This window comes from Siphateles boraxobius, unplaced genomic scaffold (assembly GCF_051911475.1).
Source record: "Siphateles boraxobius isolate OS27281-9 unplaced genomic scaffold, OSU_SipBor_1 31, whole genome shotgun sequence".
NCBI lineage: Eukaryota > Metazoa > Chordata > Actinopteri > Cypriniformes > Leuciscidae > Siphateles > Siphateles boraxobius.
Window position 1 is genome coordinate 14,396,414 of NW_027508931.1, and position 8,141 is coordinate 14,404,554.

Sequence of the window (8,141 nt, forward strand, 5' to 3'; positions counted from 1 at the left end):
TAATTTTTAAATTAAATTAAATTAAATTATATTAAGACGGTAAATTATATACACCTGTAGCCTATATCATTTTTTTATTAAAATATATTATTTTGGCATTAACACAATTTAATGTGTTTTACTAACAGCCAGGTGTTTTGATCATTTGTTGCATTGTTGTTAACTCGTTAAAATGTAAAGGGAGAGATGATAAATTGGTGGATGATTTGAAAAAATTCCATTAATCATCTGTAGGAAGCGTATTCATTCGTATGTAATTGTCACGGTAGATGTATTCTCTACTTCCTTTTAGTCTTGTGTTTATGTTGTTGTGTGAATGCACGTGTGTAGTGGGCGTGACTGTATGTCATTACCAAATCCACTCCAGCTGATCATCATTATCATCACCAGCTGCAGTCCATTTCAGCTCTCTATATATACTCATCGATGTTTCATCTTCCTTGTCAGATCGTTGTTGTTGGATGTGCATCTTGTTGGTTCCGGTTCTGTCTCCCTGCCTGGTGTTTCGGTTCATCATCTTCATCGTGTTCGTCTACTGGATTGTTAGTCTCACCATCGTCACCGCTTCACTGTTTGTCTGCACCAGCTCTGACCGTCTGAGTCCCTACGTCACCTGCTCACCATCTACTTGTACTGTCCGAATTCTACATTAAACTTGTTGACTCGCTATTGCTTCCTGTCCTTAATACAAACGTGACCCCACATGGAAAGAAACTATATTGGGATATATGCGCATATATGAAACCTATATGCAGTTTATATGCACATATATGCTAATAAATATGCTGCATATATGCGTATATATGTCACATATAGGCAAACCTGAGGTGCATATACAGGCCATATAGGTCTCCTGTATTGCTTCTTTATATCCACATATAAGCCCTATATGTGCATACATGTCTCCTAGCTCATAGCAGGATCTGGTCATTTTTTAGCTCATACCTCACTTTGGCAACTGTCATACATGATGCCTAGCTCATATTTTCTATTATCAAGGCAATAAGAACTAACTAAAAAAAGAAATTATGCAAGAACTGTATGTGCAAACATGTGAAATTGGTATCACATGTAATTGGCATGTTATGGAATTTAATTATGGCAATTAAGTGAGAGGAGATGGAAAGCTATGGGAAAGCCATTTACAAGGTCAATTCTTTCTTGTATGAAGATAGTGGAAAAGAAGGAAATAACAAAATGGTTTGTCGTTTTTTTTATTTTGTCAATCAAGCCCTTTTTCCAATTTCAGGTCACTTCCAGACAGCTCATAGGCCTACACATCCACACATTCACCGTTACATCCACCAAATGCAATGCAAAATGCAATGTTTTCTGTATTGTCTTAATGCAGTTTCTAGATGAATATGGCTGAAAGGTCATTACAGTCTAAATGTAGCAACAAAAAAAAAAAAACATAGAACATACATTCAAGTAATCATCATCATCATCATCATCATCATCCTCATCATCATCATCCCATCTATCTGAGCATTTCACTGTGGTTAATGAATTTGAAGACAAGCATGTATTTTAGTCTGTAAAGTTTTTAAAAAATCGAAAAGCCCAAAGATCTGTATCTCTGCTAAATGAATTTAATATGTTTGCGATGCCATTTATCTTTTCTTTTCTTTTCTTTTCTTTTTGTCCCAATTATTGTTGTTTCAAGTTATACTTATCAAATGTGAAAATGTGTAAAAGAAATGTGTCAAGAACTTGATATCAAACTCTGTAATTTTGAAAATTAAAAAAAAAAAAATCTCCACTCTGCTGCTACCATGGCTGCTACAGCACCGCGTAGTTGATGAGTCATGACGTCACCCGCCTGACGTTAGACGATTCGCGCCGAAAGATATCGGCTGGGAGTTCAGTGAAAATGGCGATGGAGCGTTGGAGATCTGCTATGTCCTACTTATCATCAATTAAGTATAGTATATTCGTAAGTATTCCAAATTTTAATATTTATTAGCAGGGTTTTTTTCTGAAGATGGATATTGCGGGGGCAGAGAAGTATAAACTTAGAAATTGTATGGGCTGAAAGTTTAACACGTGTTTGGCAAAATAAATGCTATGTTGTTAGCTGGTAAGTTAGTGTGGGTGCTCATATAGCCGTTGATAAGATTCAAATTAGAATTATATTTATTTGTCTCTTTCTGGAGGAATTCGTAGAGGGTTCACAAAAGTCATGGCCTAGAGAATACAGTTCATGAGTACACACACTTCTCTGCCTTCAACGGCTCAAGAAGGCAATCGGCTCTAGAAAAAAACCCTGGGGAATATGAATTTGGGAGAAATATATATATATATATATGTTTTAATTGCGTTCACAAACAGGTTTCCTCTGCAGAGCCTTATGAATGGGCTTTGGAGGGTTGTAGCTTGCGTTCACAGCTGCAGGAAATGTCTTTCGAAGAGTAACGTTAGAGTTGCTGGGTGCTATTTTGATTTAGTGATTGTAATTGTTTTTTTGTTTTTTTATATAACCTCTTTCTAGAAATCCCTCAAATGAAAAGTGACCTCGCCATTATTGCTCAAAAGGAAAAGTTCCTCTGTTTTTCATTGCTTTTTAAAATTGTTTCTCAAACAGATCTGTAGAGACTTGTGATGTTGGGCTGATTGATAGTGTTAATTATTTGATGTATTTGCACTTTAATTTATTGAAGAGAATAACTATATTTTTCTTCTATGAACAAGACTGGAAGGAGTCCTGTGGAGGATCTAGATTCCCCCTTCTCGACTTTTGGAGAAGTGCAACCGGTGAGTAACCCCCTTGCATTTGTATTTATTTATTTAGTTTACTTGTTACTCAAACAGAGCTATATGGATTTTTATGATGTTTGGCTGATTACTTTTGCATGTAACTTTAATCTATTGACATGTTTGATGTTTTCCAAGCCCCCCCCCCCCCCCTGTAAATAAGAATCTATAGTGGCTTGCTTGGATGAATAAAAATTGTTGTGGAGTTTTACTAAGTTTCTTTCTTCTCTAAGACTCCAGAGAGGAGACCGAGCCATTTAAAGAGTCCCATGGTGACTGAGTGCTTTCGAGAGACACCACAGGTGTGTGTAACCCTTTTATACCTCAGATTTTTCTGTACTTATTTTACTTAAGGCTCCAACTGAGCTATAGGGATTTTTATGTTGGGATAGTTAGTGGTAATTTACTTGCCCCATATGCATAAAATTGTTGAAGTTTTACAATTGTTGAGTTTAACCATGTTTTTCTTCTCTAACAAGACTGCAGCAACAGCTGAGACATCAGCGAAAACACATGTGAGTAACATTATTTAGTAAGGATGGGTATAAACTGTGTGTTTGTAGGAGCCAATTAGTGTTATACGAGACAATCATCCTTTCCTCCTGCACCCCTTCGCTCCTCTCCACCCACTGTCTTTTCTCCTTCCCTACTCTCCATCCAACCTCCTCCTCCCTATTATTATATTATTATTATTATTAACTATTGGGAAGCTAAAAATAAGAATCAATATGAAACATAAAAACCTTTCTAAAAGTTGCCAATAAATTAATATTGTGATGTGAATAAAGGGCTCTGGGGTGTTTTGCCAGGCCTTGCCACCTCTGCTACTGCCATGGTGTGGAATCTGCTGCTGGGCACCTTTTGATTTGGAGACTTTGCTATAAAGCAACCTGAATGGTACAAAACAACATGTTCCTAATCTCTTCTGTCCTTGAAAAAAAAAAGTCAGTCATATTCTGTGGAATAAATTATGTTTGTGTGCGGGCATACCATTGCTTTTTTACTTGCCATTTTTGTATTTCCTTGCACCTCAAATAAAAGTGATGTGTATATAAAAAATAATCTCTTGTTTTCACCACCTTCATTTTTTACCCCCCTTTCATAATAATTTTGAAATATTACTTTAAGGTGGGAAGCCAACCAGAGGGGATGGGGAGCAGCTGGTCGCCCTTGACCAAATTAAAAAGGCAGCCATTATTGGTGAGTAAATGGATAATGCGTTGAGAAGGGAAAACAAAACTTTTAAGACTTTATAAGTTCACTACTTTAACCATAGCCTTGTTGTATCAATGTTTATTAGGTATCAATGGAGACTGTATTAGATAGGGCACCCATTATTGTTACTGTATCTGCTTGTAACCTATAATACTAATTCATTGCTTGCTCATTTCTTGATCCTACCTTTCCTTTTCTAAAGCCAAATTTCTGAATTTTTCCTATCCATGAATTTTCTCTGCTTTGGATGCACATGATTGACAGTGTGACTGTTAACAATGCAGTCCCCATGACGGATGTGCATATGAAAGAATGATGCCGCTAGAAAAAAGGGGGGGGTGATGTTTCCAATCAGAATTTCTTTCAGATTTAGCAGAATCCAATCAGAATCTTCCAATTGACGTGTTTACATGACGCATTTTTTATTATGATCAGCCCTTTATCCAAAATATGTGTCCAATCGCAGCTGTACTGTAAGCACTTTGGGTTCCTGATGAAGCACTATATTATTATTATTATTATTATACTGTCTTATTATTTTTGTCTTCTCTAGATGCTACATTGAAGAAGTGGCCGGCAGCCAGCCGAGGACAGATAGGCACATCTTTCAATTCGAAGCTCACAGAGCTGAGAAGATCAACAAGATAAATTGGGGGTTTTTCTGTTCAGTTTTTTGTCTTATTTTTGTTCTTGTAATATTTGATTGTTCTTAAGTAAATAAATAATTAAAATTTCTACATCTTGGGCTATTATTTATGTTGCCTAGTAGCTATGGATTTTAATAATTATACTAATATATAGGTAACATATAGCTGCATATATGCACCTATATAGGTACATATATGCACATATATATGCACCTATATAGGTACACATATGCACATATAAATATGCACCTATATAGGTACATATATGCAGCTATATATGCACCTATATAGGTACATATATGCACCTATATATGCACCTATATAGGTACATATATGCACCTATATATGCACCTATATAGGTACATATATATGCACCTATATAGGTACATATATGCACCTATAGGTACATATAAGCACATATATATATGCACCTATATATGCACATATATATATATATATATGCACCTATATAGGTACATATATGCACCTATATAGGTACATATATGCACCTATATAGGTACATATATGCACCTATATAGGTACATATATGCACCTATATATGTACACATATATGTGCATATATGCACATATAATATAGGAAAACGGCCAATTTTATATATGTCACATATATTAAAATCCTATATCAAAACCTATATTAAAACATATGTTTATATAGGTTTTTTCCAACGGTCGTCTGAGGGCGCTCAACGACCACCTCATCTGTGAGCGTGAGAGTTACAATTTCAATTGATGAAACTACAAAGCTGGCATGGAGGTATATATAATTACAAAATAAAGTCAATATGAATGTCATTATTATTTTATAAAGTCAGTAACGCAAGATAAAAGGAGTTTTATCACTACGTGTGACAAAGCATTTTCTTCGACAGCTCCAGCACTCAGTCGCACAGTGTAAACGTCAGCGTCCGAATTCACACACTTAATTTCGTTCACTCCTTGCAGATATATTGCACTCAAATGCCATACATTATATAGGGATTAGTGAATGAGTGAACGGTTTCGGACACAGCTTAAAAAATCTTACCGATCCCATCATTTTTAATGGTTGTTACAATCACCTAGCAACCACCCAACACCCTAGCAACTGCATAAAAACAATGACAGATAAGAAAAAAAAAATAATGGAGTTCATTGAGTATTTTAACCATAACCAGCTGCTTTTATTGACAACATGATAACAGAAATGTTGACAGCTCTATTTTTAGTTTTAAAACGGTTTTGTAAAATGTTCATATGTCATTTGAACTCAATTTGCTGCACTATGTAAGTAATTTGTTGCATTTCAAATTAAGCCCACCAGGAAGAGAATAATGCAATTTCACATCAATACATTTCTCAATAATATTCCCCTATTTACTGCAAGACTGATGAGATCGTTTGAAGACAGTTGACCTAGACGACCTAATTCAGTTTCATTTGTGATTTCTAGGTGGAAGTTTGTGTGGTGCATCTTTCATGAAAGTGAAGAAAATCAGCAATTCATTCACTGACCTTGTTTCTGAAAAATATCTGAATGTCATTGCATTAGATAAGAACATATCAAGTGTAAATCTTTCAAAGGTAGATAAGCACAACATTTCAAAAAAAAAAAGTTTTGCATTATCTTCTCTCTTCACAAATACTCATGTTTTATTATGTTTTAAATATGACTGTCTTGGTGTTCACATTAGCCCCTTTCACGCCGAGATTCTGGAAAATACACTGATAATGTGTCCCGGGATTTGTCCTAGGATCATTTGGTTTTAGTTCATTCACACTACCAATGATTTTCTGGAGTTTCTGCATGCGTTCACTCACATCCCATAAAGACCCGTAAAGACACGGACATCAGGATAATGAGGAGCTCCCTGGTCTCTGCTTCATTCCAGTTTGCAGAATTTTTTTGTCCTTCCTTTGTTCCTTGATGAACACAAACTTTCTTCTTTGTAAATGTGCACACAGGGCACGTTCTGGGAGTGATCCCAGCAATGTTACTAGGTCACCATTCCGGGATCAATCCCGGGACATGTTTGCATTCACATAGAGGGCCTTCTTGCAATTATATGGCAATTTTCTGGGATCAATGCTCGGTGTGAAAGGAGCTACTATCAAGATATTCCACTAACCACAAAAAAACAAAACAAAGTCACACAACCTTGATTGTCTTCATTTTCAACACTAGGGGCCCTATTTTAATGATATAAGAATATGGTCTAAAGCGCACAGCACAAGTGAACTTAGGGTGTGTCCTAATCCACGTTTGCTAGTTTAACGCTGAGACAAATGGTCGGCACATGGTCTAAAAAGGTTGACCCTATTCTCTTAATGAGTAATGGGTGTGTTTTGGGCGTAACGTGCAACAAACCAACCAGAGTGTGATTTCCACATCCCTTTAAAAGCCAGTTGCGCTCTCACCATGGCGGATTTGCTATTTAAATGTCGGAACTTGGAATCAGAAAGACTGAATGCGTCTCCAGAGAGGAAACGGATCTGCTCGTGCGCGAGGTTAAAGCTCGCAAGCAGACCATCTATGGGAGAAGCCGGATTCCACCATATCTTTATGTACACAACATTAATCTTTTACATTGTAATCATTTTATTTTTAGTATTTGGCATGTTTGTGTGCTGCTGGGCATCCCTGTGAGTGTAATAAGCAGAGTGTACACATGTTGTGGAGCCGCCTAGGTGCATATTACTAATGCGCTCTTTAAATATAAACTGGTGTTTTAAAAAAAATAAAAATAATATTACGCCATTGACTTTAGACCAGGTTTCAGTTCGTCTATGGCGCTGTCTATTTCAGTTGCCTCAAAATAGCAATGCACCAACAATGTGCCAGAACACACCTCGTTTTCAGACCAGCACACCCATGGGCGAACAGATGGGCACAAATGTATTTGCTAACGTGGCGCAGGACTTGTTAATGATAACTGCGTTGGTCTGAAACTAGCAACAAACACTTGTGTTGCGTCTGGCCCTGCATTGCCCCGGGAGTACACAAGACCCAATATATATATTAATGTAGCATATTTCTTTAAAAATAATTTTTCTTTCAAATTAACTTTTTATGAGATGACATGCAATGGCATTCTCACATTTTAAGTGTGACTTGAAATTAAGTGTCCAAATATATTTGGGGACTGCTTTACTATACATAAAATAAAAATGTTCAAACTATTGTGCCTACTTTTTCTTTTGGGCATAGACACCATTGTTCTGGCTCACACTGTGACAGTACAGGTGCACAAATATTGAGCATAGGAATTGGGAAATAGGAAAGTGGGAAAGATGTGGGTGGATTCTAAAAATTCATATGTTTGATAATGAGTCAGCAGAACCAGAACCACAGAATTATGCAATGAGAAGCTAACAGATTTAAAGCTGAACTGTCATTTTTCAAAGTTAGAATATTCTTCTATCCCAGTTTAAAGGACAGTTCCGGCCTAAAATGAACCTAGGGGTAAATAACACATGGGTACCGAGTCGACCGTTCTCTGGGATGCATTTTCATGATAATCGAATTGA

General features: G+C 36.4%; 1 long non-coding RNA gene across 1 annotated transcript; it reads left to right on the top strand.

Moving 5' to 3' along the window:
* The first annotated feature begins 3,637 nt into the window (after window positions 1–3,637).
* Window positions 3,638–4,764, top strand: LOC143697074 (uncharacterized). Its single transcript, XR_013186168.1, has 3 exons — window positions 3,638–3,651; window positions 3,883–3,954; window positions 4,523–4,764. It is a non-coding gene; the product is annotated as an uncharacterized LOC143697074 (long non-coding RNA).
* The last annotated feature ends 3,377 nt before the right edge of the window (window positions 4,765–8,141 follow it).